At 38.9% G+C, this 25,667-nt stretch overlaps 1 non-coding gene across 1 annotated transcript; it reads right to left on the bottom strand.

Moving 5' to 3' along the window:
• Window positions 1-2,715: 2,715 nt before the first annotated feature.
• Window positions 2,716-2,822, bottom strand: LOC141615607 (small nucleolar RNA R71). Its single transcript, XR_012530019.1, has one exon. It is a non-coding gene; the product is annotated as a small nucleolar RNA R71 (small nucleolar RNA).
• Between the last annotated feature and the right edge of the window lie 22,845 nt (window positions 2,823-25,667).

Genomic DNA, 25,667 nt, shown 5'->3' with positions numbered 1-25,667 from the left:
CCCTCTACCACACATTGATATATTGGTAGATAACACAACACATCACACGTTGTTATCCTTCATGGACGGGTATACAGGGTATAACCAAATCAAAATGGTCGTAGAAGATATGCACAAGACAGCCTTCGCCACTCAGTGGGGCACGTACTGTTACACTGTTATGCCATTTGGGCTAATCAATGCTGGTGCTACATACCAACGCACTGCGACTACTTTGCTACATGACATGATGTATAAATAAGTGGAGGTGTACGTGGATGATATGATTGTCAAATCTAAGGATAGGAAAGGAAGCATCGATAACCTTCGCAAATTCTTCCTCAGATTGCGCAAGTATAACATGAGGCTCAATCCTCAGAAATGTGCATTTGGAGTAACGTCAGGCAAGCTTCTGGGTTATGTCGTCAGCCAGAAAGGGATAGAAATTGATCCATCTAAGATCAAGGCCTTAATCGAAATGCCACAACCCCAAACAGAAAAGGAGGTGATAAGTGCATAATTTACATTGTTTTACCCCTTATATTAGCTCCATTTTACATGTCATTTAGCACTTATCATAGTGTTTTGAGCTAATATTTGTTATTCTAGTTGCAATTGCTTGTTTCCACATGTTTTGTAGGAGTTTAAGCTTTTAGGAGCTCAAATCCAACAAAGATGCAGGCTAGAGTGCAAAGGCTAAGCAAGACCAAGTATAATACTAAGTATATGAAGTTGCATGAGTTTTTGCATGAAGATTTAATGGATTGGAGTAAGAAATACAAATGAAGTCAAATGCAAAGTCAAGCCCAAAATGAAAGTCCAAATTAAAGAGAAAGCATTGGATGCTAAGGAGCTTTGGATGCTAAGAATAAGAAGCATTATCGGGTGATTAAGGGAGCATTAAAGCATGAACATAGAGATTCCTCGAGAAATTAATCGAGGAATTAAGAAGAAATGCCTGATAACCACGCCCCCGATCGGGGCTGGCAACCCCGATCGGGGTTGACCCCTTGTAGGTCTTTTACGTTATGCCCATATTTTCTTATAAATAGGGGCCTTAATCCGTCATTAGGGATATCGTTTCTCACGTCTTTCATACTCTATAATAGCCTTAAGCATAATTCTCTCATTAGTTTTCATATTTTAGTTTCAATATTGTTAAGCATTTGATTGTTAAACATTTGGTTATTCAAGCATTTGGTTCTACTTTGTTCTTCTTTGCAATTGAAGTTCCATTTCCATTACGGTATTCCTATTTCTAGCTTATTATTTTACATTTCTATTTTAGTTATCGCATAGTTTATCATTAGCACTTTTATTATATCACATTAGTATTATTCTTATTTTATGTTTCACCATTTAGTTTACATCATTTCTACAATTATGTCTAGCATTTTATTCAATAAAGTTTATAGTTTACAGTACATCATGAGTAGCAAATTTCCCTTAGTCTAGGGGCTAGGGAAGCCATGCAAAATCAAATATATAAAATGATAAATTAGGTTGAAATAATATTGTCCAATTATTTCTATCATATGTTTGCACGTTTAATCTATATTTAAAGGCCTTATTCATTGATTAAGTTTGTTAATTCGTTCTAAAAGTCGAGAGGCATGGAATCGGATTAGACTAAGCATGTGTAGTAGGACGACCTAGTCATAAACGAGAGTTTCTCTAGGACCCGGTCTATGGTTGACACTAATATCGTAAGGTGAATGTCTCTAAGCCTAAATAATTGACAATATTATTACCGAGTTTAACATGAACATATTTTTACCTTTGCATGTGTGACCCGACTGCCCTAGACTCCCTTTTATCATATAGTTTACATCTTAATATTTGTTATCAAACCAAACAACAAACAAACCCAAACGAAATCGACCTTGATAGAAATCTTTCCATAGCATTTCACAACGCAATTCCCGTCTCCTTGTGTTCGACCCCTATTACTACATTAATTTGTGTTTAGGGTAGTTATCTTTGCGTAGGTACATGATAGCCTATCAAATTTTGGCGCCGTCGCCGGGGAGCACTGTTTTATTGCGTTTTGAATTGTCGATCTTTATCTTGTTTTCTTTTGTCTTGAGGAACACTTGTTCCTTGAGATTGTTACTTATCATTTTCTATAAATTATTGTCTTATGCCCAGGTCCTCTCGTAGTGGAGATTTGCTTTCACCGGATTCCGATCCAGAGAAAACCTTTAGTAGAAGACGACGTTTTTGGAAAGAAGTGAAAGAAGCCTCTTCTCCCGTGTGCAAGTTGAAAGTGCTAGAAAGTCTTACTTAGACTATCTAGAAGCCTTTGAAGAGGAGGAAGTTTCAAGTTCATCATCTCCACCACCACCACCATCTTCAACTAAAAAGATGGTGAAAATTTTCGATCACTCAAAGCCCACCACGACCATGCTTCCGGCCGGTATCACAACTACTCAAATTACCGCGCCGGACTTCGAGATCAAACCGGCTTTAATTAGCCTTGTGGAGAAGAAGCAATTTGGGGGAAGTCCTTTGGAGGATCCCAATTTTCATGTGCAAAATTTCTGCGATTATTGCTCCATGATCCGTCAAACGGGCGTCACTCAAGCCCAAATAAGGGAAATACTTTTACCTTTCTCTTTGAAGGACAAGGCCAAGCTTTGGATCAATAGCCTTGACCGCACCGCTATGGGAATCACCAATTGGGAGACATTGGCTCTTGCTATCTATCAAAAGTTTTTTCCACCGGAGAAAACTCAAACTTTGAGGAGCCAAATCACCGGATTCCGTCAACAAGCTCTTGAGAGCTTATATGGGGCTTGGGAGAGGTACAAAGAATTAAAAAGGCAATGCCCACATCATGGGCTAGATGATTTGTTTTTAGCTATAACATTCTACAATGGATGTTGTGTCGAGTCCCAAAAGATTCTTGATTCCGCCAACAATGGGCGGTTTGATCAAATTGACACCGATATTGCTCATGCCACGATCGAATCTATGGCGGTCCTAGACACCAATAATTACCCCAGACACAAATTAATGTAGTAATAGGGGTCGAACACAAGAAGACAGGAATTGCATTGTGAAATGCTATGGAAATATTTCTATCAAGGTCGATTTTGTCTCCTTGTGTTCGACCCCTATTACTACATTAATTTGTGTCTAGGGTAATTGTCTTTGCATAGGTAAACGATAGCCTATCAAGTTTTGGCGCCGTTGTCGGGGAGCACGATTTTATTGCATTTTGAATTGTCGATTTTAATCTTGTTTTCTTTTGTCTTGAGGAACACTTGTTCCTTGAGACCGTTACTTATCATTTTCTAGAAATTGTTGTCTTATGTCCAGGTCCTCTCGTAGTGGAGATTTGCTTTCACCGGATTCCGATCCCGAGAAAACCTTTAGGAGAAGAGGACATTTTTGGAAAGAAGTGAAAGAAGCCTCTTCTCCCGTGCAAGTTGAAAGTGCTATAAAGTCTTACTTGGACGATCTAGAAGCCCTTGAAGAGGAGGAAGTTTCAAGTCGGTGATAAGGTGTTGCTATTCAATTCCCGTTACAAGCTATTTCTGGGAAAGTTACGATCACGGTGGTCCGGTCCATATACCGTCACGAATGTCAACAAGTTCAGTTCCGTTGAAGTAATGACCACCAAGGGCGAAAAATTCAAAGCAAATGGCCACCCTTTGAAGATCTACCATGAGAATGTGATCGTTGGAGTGATAGAGGAAATGACCGTTCAACCTCTACTAAAGAAAGCTTAAATCGACTCAAGCTTTTACGTCGTGCGGGGCGTTAAACCAGCGCTTCTTGGGAGGCAACCCAAACTTTTTAATTGTTTTTATTTATTTTTGTTTTTAATTTTCCGCAATTTACTGTTTTTCGTAGATTAGAAATAATATACTAGACTTAACGATGTTTCTTTTTGTGATTTATAGGTGAAAATGAAGAAAAGAGATTTAGAGGAGAAAATAGCACGCTTCCCCATGTAAAAACCCCGTTCGGGGACGTAGTTTTCGAAAAACGGGACGGATAAAACAAATACAGAAGCAAAGTCAAAAAGCGGCTTGGACTGGTCAACCCCGATCGGGGTTGCCAGCCCCGATCGGGGACGTGGATTTATATTTTTTTGGCAGCTGCTGTTTTAGACGGGTGAAAAAAAAAGAAAATCTCATTCTATCATTCATCATCCACGATGGTACCATTCTCCTCTTTCTCTCTATCATATTTCTTCATTTCTTCACTAAAAATGACAAGGAAACATCTAGTTCTTCATCATTTTGCAAGATTCAATCAACCATTAACATCATCAAGTAAGTTTTCTTCATTTTTCTCTTTAATTTCATCCATTTTAATCAATTTAATCAAGTTTAGTAAACCCTAATTCAAATTGTGGGAATTTGATTTTGTGCTTATTTGTATAAGAAATTGATTATAGAATGCTCTATTCATGTTTATAGTATGAATTAGTTCACTAATTCGTTCTATTATGTCTATTTGGATGAATTTTGGTTTGCCTTAAGATAAATTTTTGTCTTAAATTTCAGAAAAATGGCACCAAGAAGACCTCCTACCCAAGGTGCTTCTAAGAGGAGAAAGAATGATGCGGAATCCTCCCGGGCTGCGGAGGATGTGCAAATGGAAGAGGTTCCGGAATGGCAAGACCCAGATTTTCCCGGAGTGATTTTCAATTTTCAAAAGCAATATAACAATTGGGTCATCCTAAGGAGCAAAGGTATGAAACCGACTAAATTTATTAACCAAGCTTCTTTAAACAATATTGGAATTGAAAAGAATGTTAAGACATTGGTTAAAAATCTTGGTATGAAGCATTGTTATACAATGGATTATAAGACCTTTCCCGAACTCATCCTTGAGTTTTTAAGCTCTTTTGAGTTTCATAGGTCGAAGAAACCCGGTTTTGTGCTTTTTGTGACCTTCCGATTGTTTAACCATGACCATAAGATGGACCTAGCGGACTTCGCTAATATCTTCCAATTGCCTCATAAAGACATACCTATTGAATCACCCGACTCTTATAACCCCGTTTTGACATGGAATGCCATTTCTTACTTCCCTTTTCAAAGTTGGGACCATTGCCTTCATCAATACATACATTACCCCGACATTCGGGTTTGGCAAAGGTTTATGGGATGGACCTTTTTTGGGAGAAATGAGCCTCACTCGGTGAGGAAAGTTGAGGTGGAGATTTTGGGTGCTTTCTTAAATGTTAATGGTGATGATAATTGGGGGATCAATATCCCCTACCCCTTTGCGGTCCACTTGACCAAACAATGTAACCCAAAGAATAGTTGTATTATCTTAGGAGGTTTGGTTACTAAGATTGCTCACCACTTGTGTAGATTCAACCAAGAAAACACCGACTTGAGACCATTGCTTTTGTCTAGGGAAAAAGGGGTTGGGCTTGATTATGAGTATTTTATTTCTTGCAATTGGTTTAGGGATGCTCACCCTAACATGGTTTGGAAAATAGGTAGGCAAGACTCCATTAGTCTACTCGAAGAAAAGAAAGAAATTAAGGCCTTAGTTCACACTAAGCCCTATCATGGGAGTGCCCCTTTTACTAGACCTATTTACCATTTGGATCTACGAGGTGAGAGACGTACCACCGTTGAGCGGCGTGAGGGAGGTCAACCCTCTCAAGTACGCCATTCCACCTCTAGTATTCATTCACCCTCTAATCTAGAAATGATGGATATGATGCAAGACTTGAACTTAAGTGTTAATACAATTCGTGATGACCAAAGACTTGCATTGCATCCCATATATGATCATTTTGCTAGGCAAGGAGTAATCAAACACGTGGGGCCACACCCTTTATTTTATACTTATCCCCCGGGTGGATTTCCTCCTCCCACTCCCCCTACTCCTCCTCCTAACGATGATGCAGGTACTTTTACTACATATGCTCCCGGTCCGGATTTTTGTGGTTCGGATTATGGAGTTGAGGCATTATATAGAGGGTATGGTGGTTATAGTAGCTATGGTGATGGTCTTGGTAGTGGCCAAAACATTGGTGAGTATGTCACTCCTCTTCAAGAGGATGATTCTAGTGGAAGTGGTCAACAAGGTGAAGCATCCGGAAGTGGAAGTGGTAAGAAGAAGAAAGGGAAGAAGGGGTTCAATTTTTGGCCCTTTTCTTAGATGGATGATGAAGAAGTCCCCCGAATACATGCTAGCTTGGGGGAAGGCTAGCAAGTCTAGTAAGTTTTATTTGCTTTACATTTCAGTTTACTTTCTCGCAACCCATTAAACATGACCTCTAGTCCTTCTTGTTTTGTGCTTGGGGGGGGGGGGGGATTGCATTTGCATTGTAGTATAGTTTGCATGTAGTGTAGAAAATTTGAAAATTTTTGAGAGAAATTTGTGCTTTTTGCTTGCTTGTAGCCTACTTTCCATCTTGGTTATCCTAATGATAGCTTTTGGCTAATGATTTGTTCTTATATGATGGGATAATTGATACATGGGGATGTCTTGACATAGTAGGTGGGAGATGGAAAATGAACCGAATAGGCTTGATCTTGACTATTGGCAAGCTACAAATTGGTAAGGTAGAACCTCTTAGACCGATGCATCCATATCCGGTCTCTCTTAGCTGAGTGTAGGTGTCCCCTTATGATGTGTGTTTCATCAAAACGCACAAGTATGGTTCTCATGTCATCTCTTTATAAGCATGCATTCATTTGTTATAGCATTTTGGAGCCATTCACATGAATATTTTTTTGCCTTTTTGAACCCTTCACAAACATTTTTCCCTAGCTACATTATAACTTGCCTACCTTGTTGAGCTAGTAGCTTTGTTTGGTCTTGTTTGGATGCTCAATTGGGATTTGGTTCAAAGTTTGAATATCATGTGAGCTTGGTCTTAATGCTCAAGAAAGAAAGAAAAAAATGAAAGAAAAAATGATGAATTGAGAAAGAAAAAAAAAAAGTTGAGAAAAAAAATGAAAAATCATGGAAAGAAATTAGAAAAAAAGAAGTATGAATTGAAAAAAAAAAAAAAGAGAAGAAGAAGTTGATGTGAGAAACTCTCATGCATTATTTACATATTCTGGAGAGTTTACTTATGATTCAAGTTGCAAATTGGGTTAGAATTGAGATTGAGCATCCTTACTTTTGGTTGTTGCTAGCTTGACATTAGCTCCATAATCCATAATTCATTTGTTACCCTTTCTTACCCATTACATATTGCCTTCTTCCAACCCATTTGGCTTCTTTATCATGCTTGCATTTGATTTTTTTGGCTTACTAGTTTTGATTGATTACCATATTAGATTGCGGGCACATTATTATAAGTCGAGGATACTTGAGTGTTTATTCACAAAAATGTCCTTTCACATATAAAAGAGTTTGAGTGCACCGTGAGAGTCCATAAGTCGAAAGATCATGCAAGAGCTTAAAGGTTCATTTCAAGTTTTCCATGCTACTCCATCATGTAAATCTCATCCATGTTTTGCTTTATTCCTTGCCCATGTTGTTTCAGGTTTCTAAATCATTATGCTTAGCTTGTCTTAGGATATTGCAATTGATGGGATATGGTTTCTTGCTTGGGGACAAGCAAGGGTTTAGCTTGGGGGAGTTTGATAAGTGCATAATTTACATTGTTTTACCCCTTATATTAGCTCCATTTTACATGTCATTTAGCACTTATCATAGTGTTTTGAGGTAATATTTGTTATTCTAGTTGTAATTGCTTGTTTCCACATGTTTTGTAGGAGTTTAAGCTTTTAGGAGCTCAAATCCAACAAAGATGCAAGCTAGAGTGCAAAGGCTAAGCAAGACCAAGTATTGGACTAAGTGTATGAAGTTGCATGGGTTTTTGCATAAAGATTTAATGGATTGAAGTAAGAATTACAAATGAAGTCAAATGCAAAGTCAAGCCCAAAAGAAAAGTCCAAATTAAAGTGAAAGCATTGGATGCTAAGCAGCTTTGGATGCTAAGAATAAGAAGCATTATCGGGTGATTAAGGGAGCATTAAAGCATGAACATAGAGATTCCTCGAGCAATTAATCGAGGAATTAAGATGAAATGCCGGATAACCACGCCCCCGATCGGGGCTGGCAACCCCGATCGGGGTTGACCCCCTGTAGGACTTTTACGTTATGCCCTTATTTTCTTATAAATAGAGGCCTTAATCCGTCATTAGGGATATCTTTTCTCACGTCTTTCATAATCTATAATAGCCTTAAGCATAATTCTCTCATTAGTTTTCATATTTTAGTTTCAATATTGTTAAGCATTTGATTGTTAAACATTTGGTTCTACTTTGTTCTTCTTTGCAATTCAAGTTCCATTTCCATTACGGTATTCCTATTTCTAGCTTACTATTTTACATTTCTATTTTAGTTATCGCATAGTTTATCATTAGCACTTTTATTATATAACATTAGTATTATTCTTATTTTATGTTTCACCATTTAGTTTACATCATTTCTACAATTATGTCTAGCATTTTATTCAACAAAGTTTATAGTTTACATTACATCATGAGTAGCTAATTTCCCTTAGTCTAGGGGGCTAGAGAAGCCATGAAAAATCAAATATATAAAATGATAAATTAGGTTGAAATAATATTGTCTAATTGTTTCTATCACATGTTTGCACCTTAACGTTTAATCTATGTTTAAAGGCCTTATTCATTGATTAAGTTTGTTAATTCGTTCTAAAAGTCGAGAGGCGTGGAATCGGATTAGACTAAGCATGTGTAGTAGGACGACCTAGTCATAAACGAGAGTTTCTCTAGGACCCGGTCTATGGTTGACACTAATATCGTAAGGTGGGTGTCTCTAAGCCTAAACAATTGACAATGTTATTATTACCGACTTTAACATGAACATATTTTTACCTTTGGATGTGAGACCCGACTCCCCTAGACTCCCTTTTATCATATAGTTTACATCTTAATATTTGTTAATCAAACCAAACAACAAACAAACCCAAACGAAATCGACCTTGATAGAAATCTTTCCATAGCATTTCACAACGCAATTCCCGTCTCCTTGTGTTCGACCCCTATTACTACATTAATTTGTGTCTAGGGTAATTATCTTTGCATAGGTACACGATAGCCTATCATGAGGTTTGAGGATTCTTGGGCAAAGTGAAATACATAAGCCGATTCATATCGAAACTCACTATGATCTGCGAACCTATCTTCAAGAAGTTCAAGAAAACAGACCATACCATATGGGACGAGGACTGGCAAAAGGCATTTGACAGGATAAAGGAGATACTAGCTAAGCCACCCGTGCTAATGCCTCCCCAATGAGATCAACCTCTTTGTTTATATCTCACAGTCACCGAAACAGCCATGGGGGCTATGCTCGCGCAAACTGTTGGAAAAGAAGAAAGAGTTATCTACTACCTTAGTAAGAAATTCTTAGAGTACGAGTGTAAGTATATACCTCTCGAAAAGACATGCCTCGATCTTGTGTGGGCAACGAAGAAGCTATGTCATTACATGCTTAGCTACTCTGTCAAGGTGTACTCTAAAATGGACCCCGTTAAATACCTCTTCGAGAAACCCGTTCTCAACGGACACTTAGCAAGATGGACCTTAATGCTCTCAGAGTTTGACCTCAAATACGTACCCTTGAAAGCCATAAAGGGACGTGACGTGGCCGAATTCATCACAGACAATCCAATCAACGATACACAAGCAATTGACATGTGGTCGTTTCCAGATGAGAATATTTTACAAACCAGATGGATTCTTGGGACCTTTACTTTGATGGGGCATCCAATTTGAGGGGATTCGGAATAGGAGTGTTGCTCATTTCTCCTGAAGGTGAGCATACACCACTTTCTGTCAAGCTCGACTTCGAGGTGACAAATAATGCAGCAGAGTATGAAGCTTGCCTTATTGGTCTACAAGCAGTAGTGAGTTTAGGCATCAAGCACCTTCGGGTTCATGGCGACTCATCTTTAATTATCAACCAAATCACCGGATCCTGGAAAATCCGAAGTGAAAGTCTAGCACCCTATCAGGCTAGGATAGATCAAGTCGCTCAATTCTTCGATCAGGTTACTTATCTACACCTACCTCGCGAAGAAAATCAATTACGGACGCTCTTGCAAAACTCGCATCCTTGATTAATATGCCATACGACATGGTTAAAATGCCCTTATGCATCGAACGGCGGTAAGAGCCAGCCTATGTAAACTTTCTTACAGATGAAGAAGAAAGTCCAAAGGAACCTTGGTTCCAAGCTATTCTCAATTTCAAGCTCAATGGTACATACCCACCAGATATGGATAAGAGGGGACAACGCGCCATACGCCTACTTGCCTCTCAGTACCTCCTCATGCAGGGAGAGTTGTACAAAATAACTCCTCTTGGTGTCATCTTGCGTTGCCTTGATCGTTCACAGGCACAAAAAGTAATGGAAGAAGTTTATGATTGAGAATGCGGTCCTCACATGTGTGGACCTATGATGGCAAAAAAGATTACGCGTCTAGGGTATTACTGGACGACAATGGAGTCAGATTCCATCAAGTATGTTAGGCATTGTCACAACTGCCAGATTTTCGGGAATGTGCAACATGTTCCTCCCTCAATGCTATACACCATGACATCTCCTTGGCCATTTTCTGCTTGGGGAATAGACATCATCGGGAAGATCACTCCAGCTGGGACAGGAGGTCGCTGTTTCATTTTAGTAGCTATCGATTATTTTACCAAATGGGTCGAAGCAGCATCTTACACCAGCCTCACAGCCAAACATGTGGCAAAGTTCATACAAACCAATCTCATCTGTCGATATGGTTGCCCACATGAAATCATCAGTGATAATGGATCACATTCCAGGCCGAAGCTGCGTAAGTGCTAGCCAAATATAAGATAAAACATCACCATTCCTCGTCGTACAGACCTCAGACTAACGGCACGGTAGAGGCGGCTAACAAGAATGTCGTCACAATCCTTAAGAAAATGATCGACAATTATCGCGATTGGCCTAGCAAAATACCCTTTGCATTATGGGGATATCACACGTCCGTTAGGACGCCCACTGGGCTACTCCTTTCTATTTGACTTACGGCATGGAAGTTGTACAACCAGTGGAGCTAGAAATCCCATCTCTACGCATTTTACTCGAAAGTCAAATCCCATAAACTGATTGGAAAAGGGACAGGTATGACGAACTCGTCCTCTTGGACGAACGAAGGCTACGCGCATTACATAATGTGCATGTAACACCCCCATTTATTTAGGAGCCTTTAGCTAGACATTCCCAAATAAGTAAGACTATTATCATCTCGGTTTCCCGAGGTAGTGAATAACAAAGTATAACAAACCAAAGTACTTTAATTAAAACTTAGCGTTTACATGTTTATTATAACTTAACCAAACTAAACTTAATATAAAATAAGATACAACTCGCAGCGGAAATAAATAAAGTGATTAAATAATCTATGTGGTCTAGACTTCTAGGTAGACTGGCCAAGTCCTCACACATCCCATAACTCCCAAGTCAGCTAATCTTTAGCACCTGTCAAATCTGCTCCCCATTATGGTTCATCACAGGTGTTCACGAATACACTGTCAACCACGAGGTTGAGTAAGAATAGCTAAACAACAACAATAAATGAATACAAGACAATATCAAATGCAAATGCAATGCATGCTCATGATCAATCCTCCGACGCTCCCGTTCATCCCGCCAATCCCTGGCCGGGGTAGTCTCATCATCCCAACCGAAGTTGAGGTAGTCTCATCATCCTAGAAACAAGTCCTGCAGAACCCGTTCCGAGGTATCCAATGCAAGTGCTCATGATATGAAAATGCAAACAATTGAGCAACAAAATTTCTTACCATCTCAGACACGCAGCCGAGGAATCCAATAATCAATATAATCATCTCAGTCACGAGCTGAGGTAGTCAATAATCAAATCATCTCAGTCACGAGCTGAGGTAGTCATTAAACAATTTATCTCAATGCAACCAACCAACAATCATATATCATCCATCACAATTCCAAATAATTCAACCAGTAAAATTAGATAATACCATTCTAGTAAACATTAAAGTGATTGAGTAGCATCCTACCTTTTCGCAAATCTTCAAGTCATGCGAGTCACACAAGCAATCAAAATTGATCCTTTACAAATTCATAACCTACATAACATAATTATGTACAATTACTATATAACAAATAATCAACCAACTAATCATGCACTTATCCTATGCCCATCACGTCCTAATCCTTTTGAAAACTTCAAAGCTAAATCTCTAATTCTACCATTTTACAGCACAGTTCAGTCTCGCTATAAAATGCATAATTAATTCAATAAAAATCCAAACGATGCAAGACACGTGGGGTTGGAACCCTAAGACACATATCTACAGTTCTTGTGGAATAGACTTTCCTCAAATTCCAGACTTATCAAGGTTTTCTTGAAAGCTTTATAAATACTGACGAATTCCGTCGCATAAAAATTAATTAATTCATAATTAATTCAATAATTAATATAATCATCTCAGTCACGAGCTGAGGTAGTCAATAATCAAATCATCTCAGTCACGAGCTGAGGTAGTCATTAAACAATTTATCTCAATGCAACCAACCAACAATCATATATCATCCATCACAATTCCAAATAATTCAACCAATAAAATTAGATAATTCCATTCTAGTATACATTAAAGTGATTGAGTAGCATCCTACCTTTTCGCAAATCTTCGAGTCACGCGAGTCACACAAGCAATCAAAATTGATCCTTTACAAATTCATAACCTACATAACATAATTATGTACAATTACTATATAACCAACAATCAACTAACTATTCATGCACTTATCCTATGCCCATCACGTCCTAATACTTTTGAAAACTTCAAAGCTAAATCTCTAATTCTACCGTTTTACAGCACAGTTCAGTCTCGCTATAAAATTCATAATTAATTCAATAAAAATCTAAACAATGCAACACACGTGGGGTTGGAACCCTAAGACACATATCTACAGTTCTTGTGAAATAGACTTTCCTCAAATTCCAGACTTATCAAGGTTTTCTTGAAAGCTTTATAAATACGGATGAATTCCGTCGCATAAAAAGTATTGATTCATAAAACAAGTTTAACATATGATTTTTGAGAAATTCCAATACCTAACATCATCTAGACTCTTCAAAGTTAATGTATGCAAAAGACCCAACTAGATTTCAATTTATAAATTAGGTTTACGAAATAAAATTTAGACTATTAGTGCATTTGCGGATTCTCAGTCAACATGTTCATAACAAATTTATTCTGGAAAATCTACACGGTCAATGGGTACGAAAATTTACAGGCATCAGCTAGGCTTGAAAATAACGTAAGTCTATTCTTTACGTTTTTGAAGATAATGATTTTAAAACGGTCTGATAATTCGTTTAAAACAACTTACAGATTTACAAAATTGTTGTAACTTTATTCTTTAACAAACTCGTCACAACTTTAACTATAGATGATTATATTTAACCTAGACATGATTAGGTGATGAACTACAACTTAAAACATGCTTATAAGGATTAAAGATTAAAACTTTGAAAGATTAAAGATGAACTTACGAAATAAAAGATTGAATCCAATAAAAGTAGATGCAAAATCCTCAAATTGATTCCCAATATCCCTTTCCTTTTTTTTCTTCCTTCTTATTCTCCCACCCCTCCCTAACTTTTATGTGATGTTGTAAAAGTGAATAAGTGATTTATGAATTGACTAGCATGATATATATAGTAGTAAGGTAGTATTATTTTAGGAAAGTTTTCTCTTTATTTTTATTATTATTATTATTATTATTATTATTATTATTATTATTTTTTTTTTATTATTTTTTTTTATTGAAGGATGCGCGCAGCTTTCATTAAAAGAAAAATAAATGTTTACATGAAATTGGTGGGGAGCCGAGATACAATCTGGGCTCCCACACCCTTAGCAATAGCAAAGCTAAGTCTAGTAAAAATGTAAGCGGCCACCCGAGCCCCCGCATCCTGAGATACCGAGAATTTCTGGATCCGCTTGAGAATTATTATTATTATTATTATTATTATTATTATTATTAATTATTATTATTATTATTATTATTATTATTATTATTATTATTATTATTATTATTATTATTATTATTATTATTATTATTATTATTATTATTATTATTATTATTATTATTATTATTATTATTATTATTATTATTGTTATTATTATTATTGTTATTATTATTGTTATTATTATTATTATTATTATTATTATTATTATTATTATTATTATTGTTATTATTATTATTATTATTATTATTATTATTATTATTGAAGGTGAACCGTGGTTCATGGTGGCTACCTAGTTAATCATTAAAATTAGTATAATTACTAGTATTAATATTAATATTATTATTATTATTAATATTATTATTATTATTATTATTATTATTATTATTATTATTATTATTATTATTATTATTATTATTATTATTATTATTATTATTATTATTATTATTATTATTATTATTATTATTATTATTATTATTATTATTATTATTATTATTATTATTATTATTATTATTATTATTATTATTATTATTATTACAACTAACACAACTATTATTACTATTACATATTATATTAGTCTTTCCATAAGTAGCATTACCACATACATCATTTACTAATTTTATTATTATCATAACACTAATATTATTAGGATCATTACTATTATAATTATTATTAGCTTTACCTATTATTAATTTCCTCATTAATATTTTATTAAATCCCGAAACAATTCCCGACCATACTCATACTAGATTAATAAATTTCGGTCCACATAACTATAGCACACGGCCCAAAGCTCAATTACTAGCTAAGCCCAATTCCCGACTTGGACACTTATTTTATTATTTAATTAATGTCTTATTTGCAATTATTATTAGAAATGCCTCTAATTAATTATTTAAATTACACAAATTATTCTCATAAATTATTCTCAAAATACGGGGTATTTTAGTGCAGACATATCAAACGAGCCTTTAACAAAAGGGTCAAACCCAGAAATATCAAGGAAGGAGATTTAGTACCCAAGTCAGTCAGAGCTTTCTTACCGGTCGATCCACCTGGAAAATTTAAGTCTAATTGGGCAGGACCATTTTTGGTCAAGTCCATACTTTTAGGGGGTGCGGTTAAGATCACAGACCTAGACGGGAATGAGTTTTCTAACCCAACCAACCTAGACCAATTGAAACGGTACTACGCTTAGAAATAGGATAAAACGCGCCACGCGTGACCCACGTGCCGCTAATGCGACACGAAATAAAACCGGCCCCGACCCGCTAAAAGCTCATGACATTACGCTCTTGCGTTTTGACGTTTTAACATCCTCATATCATCAAATAAATTAAATTGCACTTCCTTAGGAGTAAGTAAAGCACATGCTTATTTTCTAAGTTCATTACAAGCTCTTGCTTCGAACATTTATTCTTTTACATTTTACCGAACTACGCACAAAGTTTGATTTCATTTTTTTAATGAATATGTAGGCAATCCCTCACCGGATTTTAAAAAAAAATGTAAATAGAAGGACATTTGCATATTGCGTTTGAAATTCGACAAGAATAAATAAAGAAAATTCATGAAAGTTTCTTAACTAATAAATCTTTTATTCATTGTTCCATAAATAATAATAATAATACGCCAAATACATATAAATTTAAATGCTGAAATTTAAAATGCTAGACTAGGATTCTAAAAACCCCGCCATTTATTACAACTCAAATAATAATAAATAATACTATTTTAAAATGACTAATGCTATTCTTCCATTTTCCCCTTGCCTTTGTCACGCTTGTCATATTTCTTGTCTCGTCCATGAGCGGGACGCTCTTGCGTTATCTCCGACCTAATCACCAACGGTCGTTCTCGCGGTCTAGCATTCCCATTTCGATCCACCACCATCTTCTCAATAGAAGCATTCTTCGGTTTCTTCGACGTACGAACATCCCGATATCCGGCCTCTTCTTCTTCCTCAGTCAAGTACCTTTGGTTCTCCTACGCCACTTCACCGATTTTGCAGTCTACAGGCTCGTGATTCCTTAGTTTTTCGCGTTCCTCAGGGGTACTAGCTTTCCTCCATTGCGGATATGAATCACATAGCCATAATGAGCCAACCGGGACAGGTATGAACGACATATTCCTTTGGGCCCAACGAATAGCCCACTCCCGACAAGACTCTGCAGTATGTGCCAAGGCACTTTGAGGGACAATGTCTAGCTTCGGTATTTTCTGTCTTAATCTCACTTGCCTCATCAATCTCTCCAGAAAAGTATGGACCATGAATTCCAAGCCAGGAACGTGAATGGACCGCGTCGGATCCAAGGATGATACTCCGGTCACTGACCTGAGATGCCACCATGGCACTATCCACCTGATCAAGGGCCCACCTTCACTCTTCAGTTTATTTTCCCAATAGTCGCATACTCGAGTGAAGTCCACCATGTATAGCCTCGTTCTCATTGCGATCTATCAGGAGCGATAACCTACCACGTCAACTAGGGGCTCGATCAGCCGCAGTCTCTCCATCAACCAAATATGCAAAGACAAGAAACTGGAGTCAGTCCTATATTCGGTAAAAAAAAAACGAACATAAATACTAAAAACAGCCAAATAGGACGAGAAACGGGTTCTTACCTGTAAAATAATAGAACTCCCAAGATAGGGAAGCTCACGGTTCGCCTTTCTATTGTTCAAGCCAAGGATGGTCTCCACTAGAATCAAGCATCCTGGGCTCCTACGCAATTTCATTTGCTCCACTATGCCCAGAAATCGAGGGTCACCCCTCATCTCTTGGCTCACATGTCCTCGAAAGATATAACAATGAAGAAGGCAAAATCCATAAGCTCGACGCCTCGCCACATAGGAGATAGTAGGGTCCTCCCTATTTATAAATCGGTCAACAAAGTCAAACATACGGACTCCTTTTGAGGTCACGAGACGGTCCACCTCAGCCTTGGTCAACCCAAGCAAGTCCCTGAATTTGTTCTTATACCCTTGAGAGATAGGAGGTATAACTGGAACACTTTCTGCATCCCATCCTCCAACCGCAGTAATTTCTTCAGGAAAAGGGCAAATATCGCCTCCCGGAAAGGCAAATACATGGAAGTTCGGGTCCCAATATTCAAGACATGCATCCAAAAAGGGCCTCACAACCTTCACTAGCTTCAAGGTTATGATTGATCCCAAATTGAAAGCATCCATGTCATGTTTCTCCACATTCGTGAATTCGTTCGTCCCCTCCTTAACGCGATTTTCAAAGGCATCCATATTTTATTTGGAAAATTTGGAGGAGTTTATAAGAGATTTTATGTGATAGACGAAGTCGAGAAAGAGAGAACTGTGATAATAGAAGCTCAACCGAGGTCTGTACTTATACTATTCGATGTTTCCTAATTTCAGCTGAAGACGGACCAGCTGGGGAAATGACGCAGCAGTTGCTGCGCCTCTTCAAAGGATCGCAGCTCCTGTTGCGCCTCTTCCCCAAGGTCCTTTTCCTCGTTTTGACGGCCGTGGATCTTTCCTAATTCCGTTTTGGTTGAAATTTCTTATTCCTATAAGGATTTATTTTGGTAATTCCGTGTAATTACCAAATTTGTGTTTCCTAGTCGCTACGGATTCACTTTTTGAGGCAATATCAGCATTTTTCGTCATATATGCACACCTACCCATTTTTGTTTTCCTTTTCTTTTCGGGGAATCATTTCACTCCCTCTTTTCAATACATTTCTAATAAACATAGACATTTCTTTTAATTTCTTTTTTTGGGGGATAGCCCTCCCTACCGTCGCGTCATTTTTGTCCATTTTTTTGGCACTTTTTTTCATTTTTGTCCATTTTCGGACGACTTTTTTTCATTTTCGCGCTTGTTTAGGCCATTTATTTAAGTTAATTCCTTTTATTTATATGCTTTGCTATGTGATTTTCTACGTGAATTTCGGCAGCATGACGGCGCAAATCGTCACATGCCAAACCTGCTTTTAGGCTAACCTGCAGATACATCAAACACCCAGCAGCAAAGGTACACAAGCCATCATATATACAAAAAAAAAAGCAAATGTACATCAAAGGAAGGGCTCCTACCCAAAGTGACATCAAAATAAAATGTGCAAATATACAACAAGCAGCCAACAAACTAGTCCTGACGACCCCTCAGCTCAGCTACCGTCGCCTCAAGAGTGGCGATCTCAGCATCTCTGATCTCGAGCTCTCTCAACAAGCGGGACGTCTCCTCCTGGGACTGTGCCAACTCTCGCTCCAAGGCACGCTCCCTCTACACAGAAGAAATGGAGCAATGTTTTTCTTTACTTTACTTCACAAGTCTAGAAATAAGAAACAGGAAATGGGTACGAAAGGTTCATACCTGCCTCCCATAGCCACCAGCAAGGGCCTCGATGGTTGTAGCTCGCAGCCGGTTAGCCATCCTCCACAGCTCCACGTGCCTGGACGGTGCCACCTTCATTGAAATACAGAAAAGGTTCAAGCAAATGCATTCATATGTAATAAAGCATAAAAGTACAAAAGAGAGCCAAAGCCGGGGCTTACCCTCCTCACGATGTACTTCCACTCATCCAGACCTGCGTCGGTCACCGCCTCGCTAAAGTCGCGGATCTCCGAGATCGTCGTCATGCCTTTCGAGTCAGTGTACTCCAGTGTCTCTGGAAAAGCTGGGGGCTCGACGCCCGCCACCTCGATCTCCTGCAAAGCTCAAGTGATTCATTATTTTGATGATCCTTCATCATTTATCGGTTATATCAAAGATAAATAAGCAGTAAGTATGCTTATCATGATCAGCCAGTATGCCAGCCTCTAGCGTACAAACTCCGGGTACTCCTCGCCCGGAAGAAGGAGAGCGTCACCACTCGCACCGGCCAGGTCCGTCGTCCTCTCAGCCTCCGAAGGCTCCCTAAACATCGTTCGTGGAGGATCGATGGGAACCGTCAAAGCTTCACAGGAGCACTGCCGAGCCAAACGCTCACCCAAGTACCACACAGGCCCCATGGACGTCGTCAACAGTAGCCGACTCGAACTCCGAGGACGAAGAACCTCAGCCACGAAAGCAGGAGCTCCATTGTAGCTCTCCCAGGGCCCTGGGCACCCATTAAAGCAAGAGAACAGGGGTCATTCCTATGATCACCTCTAAGCAAAGAAAAAGATATGAAATGAAAACCAAGATACTTACGCTGTCTAAGCTTAGGGCGTTCACGCCCCTCCGACAAACGTCGTAAGAAGATTGCTGACTCTTCAAACGGCACACGATCCAGTCTCTAACAACGGGGTACTCCCTCGATACGTCCTCCGCCCTCGTGGGCGCAAAACTGAGAAAGTAGAAGTACACCCACGCCTGCAGACAAATAGTTGCGATTACAACTCATTTTCCACAAAAAATGATCTTTCATATTTTCAAAAATGACAAAAAAATAAAAGAATAATGACAAAATAATTTTTCAGGTTTGCAAGAAAGGTTCATACCTCCAGCAGAAGTCCAGGACTGACAGTGGCAGGAGAAGTCCCCTTCTCCATGAACTCCGCCCGGACGAACCATGGCCCTCATGTAGCGTATGAGGACCGCAAAGCTAGGAGTAACCCAGTCCCAACGACCTAGGCTACTCAAGTCAGCAAGAAACGAAAGAAGCTTCGTCGACAGCCTCTCCCCATTGTCTCCGAGGTAAATCGAAGACAAGAACCACCACAACCACAAGAGAGCCCGCTACTCAGCAGTACAGGAAGGGGGAGGCTCCATGCGCACATCCATCCCCACCCTCGCCGGAACCCTACCGCCGAAGTTTTAATACCCCAAATATTTTATTTTTAATATTTATTATTATTATTTTTAATATAAAATTATTCAGTTTAATATTTAAGGGAGTGACCCTGGTTATTGAGTTATGTTATGAGATTGGAATTGACATTGAGATGGATATATTGTTTCGCGGTCTTATCCGCCAGTTCACTCACCCCTTGTCTTTGGTCTTAGGGTTGACGATTAGAATACGATATCTGGTTACTTTAGAGTACTATATTATGAGATGGCATAATGAGTGAGATGGAGTAATGAGTTAAGATTATTGAATTTTTGGGTCGAGAGGGTATATTATATTATGGAATTAGAAAGGAGTTGGTTTGAGGTACTCATTAGTTAACGGGGAGTGTTTTTATTATTCTATCTGTTTATTTTTATTTTTAAGTGTCTGCGTTTCCACGCCATGACCAAAATTAAGCTGCTTATATTGAGGTATTATCTGTTACTCAGCTTTTCGGCTGGCGTGTTTCTCCCTTTTGGGCTACTCGTCATGGGGGTAGTTCCTTTCTGTCTTCTGATTTTTTTTTCAGGTGACTTCCGCTGCTGTTCAAAAAGGATTTTATTTCAAGACAAGATTTTATTTAACGAGTTTGTAAAAGTTTAGTTCATTTTGTATATTTTATTTTAAGAGACATTTTGTAAGAAATACTTTGTATATTAATTATAATATCCATGTATTTCGGCGAGTTTTATTATAAAAGTATTAGTTTTAATTTAGCCGAAAATCAGGGGTGTTACAGAAGTAGTCTCTCACTTAGGAACTCGGCACTAAACCAAGAACATGGGCCGCACTCGTAGCCAGGTTCCAACCGATCAGACTCCTCGCCTCGGCCGAGTCTTCTCTCATGGCCGTCGAAGGCCACACCACCGGCTCCTCTCCACACGGCAGACCCGAGATCATGTCGTAGTCCTCCAGAGTGACCCCGATATCTCCAAACGGCATATGGAAAGTCAAGGTCGTGTCCCAGAACCGATCAAGAAAGGCTCGAATCAAGCTCAGGTTAGCCCGAATCTTCCTTTCCTTGATCGCTCTCCAAGCCCGCACCAAGGCACCGAAAGCTCCCTGCTCGATGATGGCCTGCTCCTCCTCTGTCAGCTTCCCAAAGGCATCCATCATCGTCGTGTAGCCGGAAAAGGACCTCATGTTCCCGGCGTCATGCGTCAATTCAAAAGAAAAGCTTCCTTAAGCATATAAGAGCACGTAAAACAAACAAGCAAAGAAGCAAACAAGGATATATACAAGGAAATGATTAAAGGAAATGACAAGTGGAAAGGCTCACCATACTCCTTGCCGTCATGTACGACAAGTGACTCTCCGCCGCCTAAATGAGATGTCTACCATCCCATTTCTCCGCCCACTCAGGCGCTCCTGCGAGCTGGTGGCCGCCTCGTCCCAAGTTGGCCCTCCACGGGGCCTCCTCCTCCTCCTCCTCTAAGTCCTCCTCTATCACCTGAACGGTAGAAGGCTCAAGATCGACGTCAGTCTCCATGAAGTCTCTCCCTGACGTAGAAGGAATATCCTCTGCAATCAAATCAAATAAGGCAATATTAGAAGCGTTTTCTAAGTATTTTCGAGCAATTTAAGCATGAAAAATGGCATTTCTGGCCATCTTTGGCAACGCTTTCCAAAGTACAACCATTCATGTGGTAGGACGATAGTCTAAGTTCAAGCCTAGTTATGGGTTTGAGTCGAAAATTCGGCAACATTTCGCTGCAATGTCAATTATGCCATATAAAAGTGTCCCGGAGGAGCTGTCACAAATCAAAAATTCGGCATGATAGCCAGTTTACACATTACTCAAGGGTTCCAAAACACCAAGTTTCATAAAAAATGGGCTAGTATGGGGCCATTTTCGAAGGGTTTTACGGTTTAGCTGAGAAACCATCACATTTCGCCCTCAAATCCTTATAACTCGACAAAAATCCGAAAGGGATATATGGTTGTGTTCCTAACATTGCCAATTACTCATTTCTAATGTAAATTTCATGAGGCAAATCCATTAGAGGCAAAAGCCCCAAACTTTCGAAATATAAGGGTATATAAACCTTAATTTTCAACCTAAAATCAAGCTCAAATGCGAATTAAAGCAAGTACAAGACACATACCTTGATTAGTCATGATTTATGGCGAGATTTGATCAAGTTCTTGACGGAATTTGGTTGGGTTTTGGTGAAGGAACGAAGAAATTGTGTTTTGAAATAAAACTAAAACACGACTTAAAGTCGGGTTTTTACCCAGACAGGGACGAGCTTCGGAAAGGACGCAGCACTAGCTGCGCCTCTTCCAAAGGTCGCAGCTCTTGCTACGCCTTTTCCTCAACAAACTTCCTCAAAATTCGTTTGAAATTCGTTATAAGTTCGTTATTCGTGGGCCCAGGCTTCATGCGCCTCTTCCTCAGCATATGGCTTCGTTTTGGCATTTTCTTCGCCCGGATCGCATTTTCGCTGCAATAGACTACAGACAACCACGACATTTTATTCCCAGCAAGAATTTATGATCAGTATATACAGTTCATGGGTTTCTCCATGTTTTTAGCGGAATTTTGCTTGCGATGACCCGAGCAGACATTTTCTTCAGCGGTGCTAAGGACGCGCCGTTGTCGATACATTTATTTTCTCCTCAACAACACTGATGGCGCGTCGTTGATACCTTTGTTCTCATCAACAATGCTGATGGTGCGTCGTTGATACCTTTGTTCTCCTCAACAACGCTGATGGTGTGTCGTTGATACCTTTGTTCTCCTCAACAACGCTAATGGTGCGTTGTTGATACCCTTTGTTTTTTTCAGCAACGCTAATGGCGCGTCGTTGATACCTTTGTTCTCCTCAACAACGCTGATGGTGCGTCGTTGATACCTTTATGTTTTCCTCTTCAACGCTAATGGCGTGTCGTTGATACCTTTCTCTTCAGCGACGCTAATTGCGCGTTGTTGTTGATACCTTTACCTTTCTCCTCAAAGACGCTAATGGTGCGTCGTTGTCGATATCCTTTATATTCCCTTCAGCGACGCTAATGGCGCGTTGTTGTCGATACCCTTTATATTCCCTTCAGCGACGCTAATGGCGCGTCGTTGTCAATGCCCTTTATATTTTCCTCAGCGACGCCAATGGCGCGTCGTTGTTGATACCTTTACCTCCTTCCTCAGCGGTGCTAATGGCACGCTGTCAATGATCCAGCGTATGATTCAACCCCGACAGAGTCATCGATATGTTCCCCAGCGAGAGTTCGTTGCCACTCATAGCCCGCGTACTTCTCAAAAACAGAGTTTGCTTAAAGACAGACATAAGTAGATTCCCCAGGTATGATTTCTTCTTATGGCTGGCGAGCTTCCATACGTAGTCTAATGGACCTTAAACGACTCTCCCCAATAGTCGACAGACTCTAAAATGTTCCCGACGTTAGGTCCTTTGCTCAGACCCCTTGAGTCGCCTCGCGTCGCCATAGTCGTCAGGTTGTAATCTTCGATTGACCTGATGGCTATACTTTAACTTTCGCCTTGTCCAAGCCTCAATGAAAGTGGGGGCTTTGTAGATACCTCATTTCTGCACCTCCCGCCAGCCACCCAGTGATGATTGGGCTGCATGTTTGATACGCGGAATGATTTTATGATAGTTCGTAAGTTCATCGACAAGTGATAGATCAAACACTTGAGTCAACCTCATGGTCGTCATCTACGCACCGATACAGTCGTTTTGACAGTAATTAGAGTTCATTTGGAGTCCGGGTCTAAAACCGCTTTATTTTCTAAGAAACCATTTAAATGCCGAGTCGGAATATTCTGGAGCGTTCTAGAATGCTCTGGATATTTATTCCTATTTAAATTTAATATTTTTAAGGAAATATCTTCCGTATATTATGTTTCACGGAATAAGGAAGTGTATAACTACCGAAATTCCATAAAAAACGCGGAATCTTTCTTGCTGAGGAGGAAACCTTTGGGGAATTAACGCAGCAGGTGCTGCGCCTCTTTCAAGAGTCACAGTGGCTGTTGCGCCTCTTTCCCATCCCTCTTTTCGGGCTTTCCGGAATATTTACGTGATTTGTTTTCGTATCCGTGCCATACCTAAACTCTTTCATGTGTTTAGTATAAATAGAGAACTTCGGCCTCCATATTTGGCACGCGAGTGTCCGCCCTTCTCTTCTCCCTTGAATTCTTGACCACGCTTTTGCTTTCAACGTCTACGTGCTTAATCAATCGACCACGTAAGCTCAGATCATTCTGAGTCTCAGTCACGTTGCATAGACCGACCAATTTGACCAACTCCACTTAATCAATTTAATCAATCTTTTAAATCCTTTAACAAGGGCACTTTCCACGCATATTCGAGTCGAGCAATCACTAAACGATAACTTTAGTCAATCTCGTTTCGTTAAACATGTAAGTCTGAGGGTGTAAAATCCCAATTTTAATTTACTGTATCTTTTATTTTGTATCATTTAATATAAGGTCTATATCAAAAGCACGTTCAAAACCGTCTAAAAAACCATCTTTTAAAACCGTATTTACAAAACAGCGGAGGTCTGACGTCGAGAAGAAACGTAGCAGCAGCTGCGCCTCTTCGAAGGGTCGCAGCATATGCCGCGCCTCTTTCTGAGGCTGCCGCTGCTCTTCTTCTTCTTCCTCGACCTTCTGCAATTTTCTATTTTTCTTATTTCTTTCGTTTCTTTTGTTCGTTTCAGTATATAATCATGTTTTTACTAATCCTTTTCAAATTATAACGTTTAATTCGACTTAAATCCCTTATAATTCAATATTTGCGGGTTTTTGTCATTTTATTCAAACCCGGATTTTGGAGGTTCAATTCGTTCATATCGATTCTCTGGAATTCATCTTTTGTACATTCCTTTTTTTTTTTGATCTCAATTTATTTGATTATATTCAATTTTCGAGTTCGAATTTCGTTCTTTTTATATTTCCGATATGAGTTCGTATAATTATGTAAATCGCTGTAAATTCTCATCTTTAATCCGTCTTATGACAATATTAGTATGCATGTAATCTGTTAAATTACTTCTACTTGAGTCTAATATCAATAATCGATCTTAAACTACCAATAAACAATAACTGACCTGCGGTTCTGACTTCACAGCTAGAATCCAACTCAAGAACAGACGCAGGAAGTACTACGCCTCTTCCAGAGGACGCAGTAGATGCTGCGCCACTTCTGGGTAAGCTTCTGTCTCTGAACTCTTTATCGCTTTGATGTAGTTTCTAATTACGGTTTCTAATCAACTATTATCCCATATTATCACTCCTAATCCGCCGTATTTTCATACTTTTATGTTTTAATTTTTGTTTTCTTTTTATTTTGTTCTTCAAAATCTCGTTTTGGGCGTGCTTTTGACGTAGATCAAGTAACCTTTGTAATCCTTGTAATTTTAATTATTTTAATTAATTTATTTATTATGTGTGATTTATTTACTTGGTTCTCACATGTAATTAATCTAACATCTATTTCGACCCAATTCGTTTGCTAAATTACGTGTTCACCGACATAGTCTAATCTCAAATGCTAGGATTAATCTATTGTTTGTTGCATTGCATGCATTATATCGATGACATATCAAATATGAATAACTTCTTTAATCATTAGTAGAGGTCGCTATCGAGGCGGGCGGGATTAGGTGTTCGATTAAAGAGCTTCCTAATACGTACCCTCACCCCTTACTCCGGTTATCTCTGGACATCCGTGTCCATTGGCATCTTCGAGAGTCATTCTAGACATAGAATGCTAAGGTTAACGAGTCCTACTTTGTGTCTTGACATGACACGAGGTATTCAAACGGTTTCCAATTTTTCCACAATAAATTGGTGGCGACTCCACAAATGCAGGCTTATTCAACCTTTCACCGGTTTCAATGCCTCACCAATCGGTAATG

Source organism: Silene latifolia, chromosome 11 (assembly GCF_048544455.1).
Source record: "Silene latifolia isolate original U9 population chromosome 11, ASM4854445v1, whole genome shotgun sequence".
In the NCBI taxonomy this organism is placed as follows: Eukaryota; Viridiplantae; Streptophyta; class Magnoliopsida; order Caryophyllales; family Caryophyllaceae; genus Silene; species Silene latifolia.
The sequence above is the reverse complement of the archived record's forward strand: the minus strand, read 5'-3'. Positions and strand labels throughout refer to the sequence as shown.